This window comes from Apaloderma vittatum, unplaced genomic scaffold (assembly GCF_000703405.1).
Source record: "Apaloderma vittatum isolate BGI_N311 unplaced genomic scaffold, ASM70340v1 scaffold7755, whole genome shotgun sequence".
Lineage (NCBI taxonomy): Eukaryota > Metazoa > Chordata > Aves > Trogoniformes > Trogonidae > Apaloderma > Apaloderma vittatum.
This window is the reverse complement of record NW_009715393.1, coordinates 28165-39480: the sequence shown is the minus strand read 5'-3', so window position 1 is coordinate 39480 and position 11316 is coordinate 28165.

Here is an 11316-nt window from a genome sequence, read left to right as displayed (position 1 = left end):
TCACTGTGCCACACTGTGCCTCGCCGGGACACGCAGTCCGGGTTAGCACCCAGTCGCTGCCTTCACGTTATCCTCCACCTTCTGCAGACCCTCACACCAACTGTCCTGCCCAAAAAGTCCTGCCCAGCCACTGCATGGCACTGTGCCACCTCCCTGCGCTTCCCAGCATTGCACAGCCTCCAACAGTGGCCCACACCGGGCTGCAAGGACCAAACAGGGCTGCAAGAACCCCACCAGGCTGCATCGACCAAACAGGGCTGCAAGGACCACACTGGGCTGCAAGGACCACATCATTTGCCCTCCCACAGCCCAGTGCAGCACTCCCTGCACAGCAGCACTGCTTCCACACAGTTCCCCTTGGGTTACGGTCTCCACCTCCTCATGGCACAGCTGCCCGCACCCTTCCTACCGCACTGCCATCCTTACCACTGGCCCCACAGCCTTGCTGGGTAGCCCTAATGCTCGTTAGGCACAGGACAAGTGAGAAACACTTATAAGGCAACATAAGGAGGGAACAATAAAGAGGGAAATTATTAGGCATGGTGAGGAAAAGTCATCTGAAAGGAAACAGAACGTAAGAAATAAACCTACTTCTTCAGGACAGCAAAGCAGTGCAACGATTGCCTGTTTCCAACCTCCACCGATAACGCAAGGAAAACAAAAAGCCACGTGAGTTTAAGGGAAACTAAGTAGGATCACGTCCAGTGTGGTGGCAGCTTGGGCTGCAGGTGAGCTCCAGCCTGCTCCTCACTGCTCCGCCAGGGACAGAGCCCACACAGGTGACAGGGAGGGCTGGCGGGGCTCACACAGCCCCGCTTTCACAGCCAGAAACCCCACTTTGAGTTCAGCACGAGTGAATGCTTGGACTCAACGATCCTAAAGGTCTTTGCCAACCTAAACGGTTCTATGATTCTAAGATTCTATGACATCAGTGTGAGCTGGCTGCAGGTGTGGTGCCCACACAGCCGGGCTGGCAGAGCTGACACACTCCTCCGCAGAGACACGTGCTGCGCTAACATCCCATTAGGTTTTCTGAATGCCAACAACAACTTCTAGATGCAGCACAGGAGATGAACAGACTCATGCCAACACCCGGATACCACCAAGCACCAATTTTCCCCAAAGGAGGTGCATGGACAGGGGCCATGAGCACATCCATGTAGCTCCATCCATCTACAGGTCTGCCCTCACACACCACGACGCTGGTCGCTCTCACCTGGCCGAGGCAGCTCTCTTCCCTCTGGCTTCACAGCGAGCCGGCAGCCAGTGCTGGGCCGAGCAGTCTCCTGTGCCAGCTCAGCCACCACGTTCACCCCCTCCAATGACCCCACTGACTCCCGTGTCCACGTCGTATCTGGCCAGTGCCCGGTTTTACTTTAAAAACTCTTCCTTTATGCCTGCTCCGATCTTTGCCTCTTTGTCCCTCCAGCCTAAGCCAGGTCTCCTCCTCCTGCCTGGACCCATCCGGCAACATGGAGCTGCCTGTGGCACAGCAAACCTGCTCAGACCATCCTCAAACCTCACCTAAACCACCCCAATGCTACCGCTTGCCTGATCAGAGCTTAACTCCCTGCGGTCCGCAGGCACGGCGGGCAATCTGATTTTGATGACGAGATAAGTAGGGACCTGCAACACAAAGCCAGATAGCGACAAGGCTGGGGCTTGCTCTTGAGCCTGCATTTGTCACTTAGGAAACTCTACCCCTCATTATCAGGTGTCAGTTCGCTGGAAAGAGACCAGGATGAAGTCACACTTCTTGCCAGCCTGGAAAAAAACCTCAGGGGCCGAGTACTGTGTATCAATGGAAATCAGGTACCAGCTCCCGCAGCTGTCTAATGGCCACAAGATGAATTAAGGCAATGATTAGTGGAGTGATTTGGTTTGAGTAGCAGGACTTCAGTCTGAACATGTTTCTGCTTGGCTTACACATTTCATTCGCAGGCAGATGTCAAGCTGGATGTTGCTAGGAGATCAACAGCAAGGGAATAATTAAGTCTGATTAAATCCTATCATATTGCTCTGCCACTTTCCAGAATGCTCTGGAGTTTTTCAAAGCCAAACTGACCAAATGAAAGGGCAAGAGCTGCAGCCCATCCTGCTCAACAAAAATCCACTTGTGGCAGTCCTGCTGAGCCTGTGGCTGCCCACGTGTGTGCAGAGTATTTCCCACAGCAACACTGGCCACGAGCTGGGGGGGGAAAAAAAGGCTTTGGCAAAGGATACAGCTGGTGGCTGCGATAGCAGGTAGTGCAGGACAGGTGGGACCAGTCGCTGCCTGGAGCAGGCAGTGAGGGGTCCTACGCCCCATGTCCCTGCGTCAAACCTGCGTGCTGCTTGGGGTGGTCATGCTGGACATAAGCCAGTGCCCTTGGCATGTAGAGCACACCTGGGGCAAAGCTGTGCAAGGGGCCAGGCGCTGGTTCAGCCGCTCACATCCCCGGCAGATCCTGAGGACACGAGGGGGGATGGTCAGCAAAGCTTCCCCCTTCCCTTTGTCTGGAAGGATCTGGCTGGAACATGCCAAAGTTGTTCTGCAAACGCACCTCACGCGTGGTGCTGAGCAGCACAGGGCGTTGCCGCTGAAATGGTGCCTGCTTGCTTTTTTCTTTCATGGTGGCTGAGCCGCACTTTATACGAGGTGACATGTAAAGGTAAATAATACCTACAAGTTCTTTTCCCATCAGTAAATAAAGTTATGCTTGTAACTATATGCATCGGTTGCCAAACACGCCAGCCTCCAGGCTCCCTCCGTAGCGAGACTGCTAATCTCATTTTGACTCTCTGCCCTATAAAAATTCTCATTCTAATACTCACACTGTAATCCTTGCCCCCAAATTACATGTCATCAAGTGAGACCTGATACTAACTAATGTAGTATTTTACTATTAATTAAATATCACTAAATACCACAGCAAAGACCTCTTTCCAGTAATGGCTAGATAGAGATTACCTCTGATGATGCACAGGCTTAGGAAATGCAATCTGGGCTGTAACACGCTCATATTTTGTCTTTATCTCTCTGGCCAAACTTGTTTCATCTCACACAGTCATTACATATCATTCTTAAACCTAGGCTCTGAATGTTATTAGTCTGCTGACAACACTTTACATTTTTAGTGTGCTGGCTACTCTAAGAACAAATGTTAAATGGCATTGTCAGCAGGCCCACACAAAACAAGCTAAAACAATCTGAACTTGGCTGAAAAATTCTGCCACTCTCCAGATGTTTTCAAGAGCAAAAAGCCACACTTACCACTAAGGTGCAGACAGCTGCCCGGAGCCTGCCCAAACGGCTCCCTGAGTGCTCTGCCCGACCGGACCAAGTTTCCCAGGGTCTTCCTCAGTTGAAATGATCCAGTGGTCCTGCCTGAGACCCGGCGGTGTGAGTGCGAGCAGTCGGCCGCCACATCACCCAGCGCTTCATCCCCTTGCACTGATTCCAATACGCTATGTTTGGTTCAGGCATATTTTCCAAGAAAGGTGGTAGGTTTGATTTGAAGACAAGCGTTGGAGACTCCCACCTTTCTGGGGCTGTTTCAAGAGTCCTTCACGTTCAGAAGAGCATCCCACATCCCTGTGTCTGGCTTCAGCTTGTAGACATACCATTTTGTTCTGCCTTCTGCTTGATTAAAGAGCCTTTCAGAGCCTGGCATTTTCTCTTTGTGACACTACACATATGCTGCAAGAAAACCCCCTCTCATCCATCTTTCTGATAAGCTAAATATTCTGCGTTTCTTAATTCTCTTACTGCCAGGCTTTTCCTCCCACCCTCAAGCCATTTTCTGCATTTCTGCTCTACACAGACTCTCTGATCTTCCTGAATCTTTTTCAAGATGTAGAATCCCACAATGAGCTTCCCTAATGCTTTGACACAGGGAGTAAATCTGCCTTTTGCTATTCTCTGTCTCAAAGGGCTGCGCTGATCCTTTCTGCCATTGCATCAGACTAAGCATTCAGGCAGGATTGTCCCAGATCTTTTCCAGATCCGCCTCTGGCAGGTTGGAGTCACCTGGGCTGGTCACCGCGTGACTTGGCGGCACATCCAGGACCAGGGAGGGATGGGGGACACCTCCATTCCCGCACACCTCCCTCAACCCCTCCCTGCCCACAGATCATGGACGTTGTGGCTGCCTCCCCGGCAGTGTCCCGGAGCAGGCTGCGAAGGTGGGCTTGCACCCACAGTGAGCCATGCCCACAGGTACTCCGCAGCAGGGTCAGGAGATGCTCTGCCAGCAGAATCTGGTGGGATTTCCCTCTGGCCAGTGGTTGTCTTACCTGAAGAACCAATGCCTCCTCTTCCCAGCATGCTGCTGCAGGTATACATCACCCACCCAGGGCCAGATGCAGACCTCACCTCAGGCGAGAGCGGTGCATTTTTTTGGGGGGGCTGTGAGTGGGTTTTGTTGAACAGGATGGGTTGCTGAGCCTCATCGAGCTCTCCGGGAGCAGATGTCCTGGCACTCAGCAAGTTACTGTGCTGAGAAATAGAGGAGAGCGTAGAACAAAGTGGTGCCTAATGGCACCCAGGCTGGTTTGAGCGTAATGTTGGAGAAATGTTTCACAATTCCTCTTAACACCTTACCCAACTAGCTCTTGGTGACAGCAGTCACTGAGGAATCTGGTGTGCTGCCTAGTTACTGGACTGCGCACTGAAAACAGCTTCTCAAAAATAGTAAACTGGCTGGTGTTTCCACCTGTAATTCTGCCCCTTAAATAAACCAGCTCAGACAGTCTTTGCCATTCGAAGGGTTTTCTTTCTCCCCAGCTCACCCCTCAGTGAGGCCTACCAGAGGCCTGGGGGTGAAACGGGGCCTCTTTCCCAGCCCATGTACCACCATCAGGTATCTCAACGCACTTCCTCGTGCTGGTGCTACAGGAACTCAGAAGGAGCCCAGCTCTGGCCATGCCCAGTCTGCCTTTCCAGAGCCTGGAGTACACAACCAGATTGCTGCCCTTGAGTTTCTGAGATTGCTGAATAAATCTGAGTTTCAGAGATGGTTAGAGCTGTGATGGCCATGAACCCAGATCGGCTCAACCTTAACCTTCCAGCCAGGTATCCCCCGTGCTCTTTGGGCTCTCCTAAACACACTTGTTAATTTCTAACAAATAATCAGCTGGCAGGAGACCAACATAATCCAAAGAGCAATGGACAAGGAAACAACAGACACCCCCAGACTCTGCTGGGGAGGTAAAAGCACAGATAAGGGCATATCAAGAGCTGTGTTACACAGCATGGACCTTGCAGGGAAGCTCCTCCATGGGCAAAAGGAAAGGTCTGGCTGGTGAGAGCAGGAGCATCTATAGAGCACGCATTGCCTCCTCCACTGCCATCAACAATGATGTGAGAATTTAATTAAAAGTACTTATTATAGACAATTAATAAGGTTCTTGACAGATTAACAACCATGTGCATTAACAGCTATGTTTTGAGGTCTGTCTGAGCTACGGCTTAATGGGGAGACATCAACAATGGGAAGCGTACCTAGACCCCCAGCAATCGTTTCCTCCAACACCGTTTCATTAAATCAGTCGTCCAGATGGCAAGATGAAGACTTACATCTGTGGCTGATAAAATACAGAACAGGCCGCTCGCTGCTACAGGACGAGCTGAACTGCCTGATAAATTGTTCACAGCTCTCAGCATAGCAATGAGCTGCGAAGGAAGGATCTTGGGAACGAAGAGCACAGGCTGTACCACAGGATGGAGGATCTCTCAGAAAGCTGGGGAGGGTGAGGGGTGGAATTAAGGGAAAAAGCTGAAAAAGACAGCTGTCCCCACACACAGCTGCTGCTATGAGCCTGCATCAGCGTCTTGGCTCTCAGAGTGGTGAGCCAGAGGAGCGTGGAGGGGATTTCCGAGCAGACGCACAGCAGTGCCTTTACAGCTCTGGCAAAGTCCACTAGATAACTGGTCCAGCTCTCCAAACTTCAAATTGGTTGTAGAAATCCTGAGTGGCAGCAACGCCACCACAAAAAAAAGGAGCTAAGGCTTGGGAATGTGGCAAATAAGGCTGTGCAAGATGTGAGGAGTATTTGTTACTCCAGTGCCCCAGGAGAAGGCGTCTTCACTGACAGGGCGAACGGGCACTGCTACGGGAAGCCTGTCAGCATGGCAGAGGCAAAGGTGGGGTCCAACGCTGAGGAGCTAAATATGGAAAAACTCAAGTGTGAGATTAACTGTGTTGCTTCACAGCACGCCTCACTGCAGGGCCAGCCATCCTCAGTGTGCAGCAGCTTGCGAATAAGATTAGATAGTCTTGAGTTTTAATTTGATTTTTCATTATCTGTGGCTGGAAGGGCTGCTGCATGGTCATGTTTGCTGTGTTGCCCTGATCTGTACGCATCCTCGGGTTCACACCTGATTCCCAAGTGTGTGTGGGGAAGCTCCTTATCTCCTGTCCAAACAGCTCCAGCAGCAAAGAGGCCAGGACTGATTCCTGCGTGCTGGAGAAGGCAGCGGGGAGGGAACGGAGGGGCTTAGCTTGAGGACAGTTTCTTCATCTGCTCTTTCAGCTCATGCACATACTTTTCTAAAACCAGGCTTGAGTGCCTAACCTGGCTTTGTGGCATTATGCTGCTCTCAAACACAGACAGGCTGCCTGCCCACAGCAGTGCAGCACTCCCTTACCCAGGGAGTGCCACATTTCCAGCCTAGAGCTTCAGCAGTTAATTGTGCTGGAGCAACCAAGCCCTTGTACACCTTCATCTGGCCTGTTGTGATGATGGAGCCACATGGCCACGGGCTCCTCTTCTCAGTCTTTTCAAACCCGAACTCTCCCTTACCTCCACTCTCTGTGATACCTGGTTACCTGAAGCCTCTTAACCCAAGTAACACACCAACGACCTTCATGCAACGCAGCAGCCAGCCCTCTTGCTCACACTGCTCTCTGCCGCACGTGCCCAAGTGAGCTGGTACCAAAACCCACAGCGTTAAGTACAGCAGCCCACGGCTCCGCTGGTTCAGTCCCACCTCAGATTTACAAACCTCGCTCTGATCTCTTCCCCATGTGCCTCAAGGAAATGGCCGCCAGCCAGTGTCAGTGCCAGGTGAGCTGTAGACCCGTGGCAGCTCAGTCGTGCCTTGTTCGGAGTTTTATTATGTCATTTATCATGATATCAGACACAAATTGTGGCTATGTGCTGTTTTATTGCCAGGTCACGGCAGAACGGATGGCATGGGTAGGAGCACATTTCTTTGGAACAAGCTGCTTCACGTCACCTTTGCTGGCCTCGTTTCATAGGATCATAGAATCATTTCTTGCACAATTTGTCATAAACAGCATCGATTTTGCAACATGGCCTGTGCAGGTTGTGCTGCAGGATGGTCGGCCACGCAGCTGCCAGGCCATGTCTTGTGTGCAGAGCTGCAGGCTGCAGCCCCCGTGTGGGTGAGTGCCCCTTCCCAAAACCCTCTGCAATGCTCCAAGGGACAACGCAACCTCCCAGGGACCAGGGCCACGTGTTCGCAGTGAAGACACTCTCTGCAGCATCCCACTGCCTGCTCATCCAAGACTGAGGCAAGGACAATACTTGGGAAAAGAACCAAGGTGACAGGAGTTGGCGAGGGCAGAGCGTGAGGAGAAGCAGTGGGAAGAGAGGGAAAGCACCAGACATCCCGATGACTTTGCCCAAATCCTGCCAGGCCTCGGGCAGGTGGTGGGAGGAGGTGATGGACCTGCCAGCACAGGTGCTTCACCCATAGGCAGCCGAGGGGCTGCCTGGCATGGGGGCTAGCAGGGGCCCAGCCAAAGTGGGCCACTGGGTCCCAGCCCCTGCCATGTTCCTGAAAGCTTATCTGCTCCCTTTTTGGGAAAGCAAAGGAGGGAGAGGAGTCACCCAGTACAGGGTGTTCCTCAGGTCTGGCATGGGAGGGTGTAGGGGCTGGGTTTGCACCACACTGACCCCTGCGCTGCAGGATGTGGCCAAGGTTTTGAGCACTGCTGCAGGGCATTAGCGCAACGTGCTTTGGAGATTAAGCATTTGTGGCAACCTGTGTGTTCCTGCAGCCGCTTTGCATAGCAAGGAGTTAGCGCAACCAGTGGGAAGTGCCTCTGGGTGCTTTGCTTGCTGGGCTGGGGTTAAAAGGCGGCCATGAGAAAGCAGCTGCCAGCCACGGGACACGGCCAGAGGGGATGCTGCTGCAACTGAGAACTTCTCCAGGTACATCACCAGCGTTCACACCACCCCATGGTGGCAGGTACAAGCAAGAACAGGACTAGGGGCACACTGGATCCTCTTGTAGCCAGAGGGGTCCTAAACAGAGTGTGCGCAGAGCTGCCAGCCATGCAGGACTCCGCTCCTGTCAAAGCAGCCGTGGGAGAGCAGCCAGGCCAGCGGGTCCCTCATCACCCGCACACCACAGCTGAGAGGCAGCGCAGCCTGTCCAACTCAGCTGCAAAAAGGCAGGGACAGAATCTGACCTCTCCAGCAAAGCTTCCCCACCCTGATGCCCTCAGGAATTAACGCCCTGTGCCACAGCAGAACGAGGATGAACTTTCTTCTCCATCAGCTGAACCACTGCTGTGCTGGGGGAGGCTGGCAGGTCTGCGGGGCCAGGCAGAGGCAGCTGCTCAGGCCTGGAGCTTTCCAGGGCTCAGCACTCAGTCAAGGGAGGTTTTCACCTGTGGCAGTGACTGGGTAGAGCTGAAAAACAACGAGGTGTTGCTTCCCAGCGTATATGGCAATTAGCATTGCTGATTTGCATGGCCACCCAGACAGGTCCTGTGTTCAGACCCCAGCACCTACAACCTTGTAGGGTTGTCATGTGAATCCTGGGCTGAAGCTGGGCAGAGTAGCCTGCCCCAGCCCAGCTTCCCTCTGACCCAGCCATAGACTCTGGTACTGCTGGAAGCACAGGGCTCTTCCTCCCTCCACCAATACTCAGGACACAGCCATGACTTGGCACTGTCATCTCAGCTCAGCAACGTGTCACTGTGTGTCCCTGGAGCATCAAGTGTCCATGACAAACATCCACAGCAGTGCTGGAGGACCAGCTGCAGACAAGCCTGGCCAAGGGTACCGCCTCCTGCCCCAGAGCTCTTGTCTCTCAGCATCTCAACCCAGAGACACCTCTGGCTCACTGCTAATTCCTCTCTGCCAGCTGCAGACCCACCCAGTGCTCTGCTCAAAAAGGAAGGGTTTGCTCCCTTTCTCCATAATGCTTTCCTGTGCCTTGGCCCCCACAGAAGAGAAAAGTTCCTCAGCACAGGACCACGTGGACGTGTCTTGCTGCCCACACTTCAGTCCCAGAGCATCACCTGCCCAGATACTTTCCTCTTTTTCCTTCACAAGCCAGGAAACACCGGCAAGCTCAAGAGCCAGTGAGATCTGGGATTCATTAACCTACTTTCTCAAGAGCACTGAAGTGAGAGCAGAGGGAGAAGGATGGAAGTATCCTGCACCAGCAGCTGCTCCCAGCAAGCCCACAGTCACAGCACAGGGGCAGTGCTCCCTTTCCTGGGGTGATGGTTGTGGCTCCAGCCCCCGCACACCATGCCCTGAGCTGCCTTCCCAGAGGCCCACACTCCTCCCATCGCACCAGGCGGCTGCATCTGAGAGAAGCATCTCGTGGTCTGGATGCAGAGCGAGCCTGTCATCTCTCCCTTGTCAGGAGAGCCAGGCCTAAAAATATCCCAGGAGTGGGCTGATGGTGGTTGTGCTACAGTCTCCGTTACACAGATGGAAATGGCAGGTCCCTGCCAGAGCGCCCAGGGCAGTGCCAACTCCTCCGTCCTGCACTGGCACAGGGTGTTGGGGCCCCGCTCTGTGACTCAGTAATCCTTGTAGCTGAGCTGTACCAGGGACAGAGAGCAGCAAAGGACATCCCAGAATGTTAGGGACTGGAAGGGACCTCGAAAGATCATCTAGTCCAATTCCCCCCGCCAGAGCAGGAACACCTAGACGATGTTACACAGGAAGGCATCCAGGCAGGTTTTGAATGTCTCCAGAGAAGGAGACTCCACCACCTCCCTGGGCAGCCTGTGCCAGTGCTCTGTTACTCTTACTGAGAAGAAGTTCCTTCTCAAATTTAGGTGGAAGCTCTTGTGTTCCAGTTTAAACCCATTACCCCTCGTCCTACCATCGGTTGTCACTGAGAAGAGCCTTGCTCCATCCTCGTGACACTCACCTCTTACATATTTATAAACATTAATTAGGTCACCCCTCAGTCTCCTCTTCTCCAAACTAAAGAGACCCAGCTCCCTCAGCCTTTCCTCATAAGGGAGATGCTCCACTCCCTTAATCATCTTGGTTGCTCTACGCTGGACACTCTCCAGCAGTTCCTTATCCTTCTTAAATTGAGGGGCCCAGAACTGGACACAATATTCCAGACATCCCAGCTAGGTGCAGCACTGCTGCTGGGGCGGTCCCAGCCACAGGGACAGGCAGCTCCACAGGAATCCTCCCCTCCTGGTTGCACAGCCCTGATCAGGATGGGGAACAGGGAGTTTCAGAGCCCACTGCCATGAACCTTAACACTGACAGAGGGGGGTGCTGCCCAGACACCGTGTGACAACTTGACAGCACTGTGGTGCAAGTGCAGCAGGACAGGGAGCTGAAGAGCAAGTTGGCTGAGTAGCCAGAGCAGGAGAGCAGCCTCAGCCCATGGGAAAAGCTGGAGACACAGAAGAGCACGGTGGAGTTTGCAGCCCGTCAGGGAAGAGTCCTCGTGCCCTGCAACACACTGGCAAAGCGCAAAGCTATCAGCTCCTCCCTTCCCATCCCTTAATGTCAAAAATCCGCAGGGCCTGACATCGAGCACGACTGCTGATGCTGAGCCTTGGGCAATTGTCCACCCAATAAACTTGATTGAGTGGGGAAAAAGAGCAGAGATGCTGCTGGAGGTGCCAGGGTGGATGTACCAGCTCTCGCAGGAATGGTTTACAGGAGGGAGGGCTGCTTCGGGAACGCAAGCATAGCCCCATCAGAGTTGCCCCACACATGGGAGCAGGTTCACCAGTCCATCCCTGGGCTGGTCCCTACCACCCCAGAGCTCCCAGGGGAGCTGCCTTCCAGGAGGAGCCCGTGCTTATGGCAGAGCACACCGCAGCAGGGTAAACGCTGACCCCACAGCACTGCCTTTGCAACAGGCAGGAGATTTCTTCAGGATCCAGCTCTACACACAGACTAGGAGCCCCTGTTCCTGCAGCTCTCCTTGCACCCCAGTACCACCAGCAGCTGTGTCGTCCCTCTGAAGCCATCTTCTCTCATTCCAGAGCTGGTCAGCAAAATATCTGTCCATCCTCCTCCCAAAGCAACAGCACATTGCGTACAAGATCTTACCCTGCAGCCCAGCATCCCACAGCCCTCTAGAGCGCA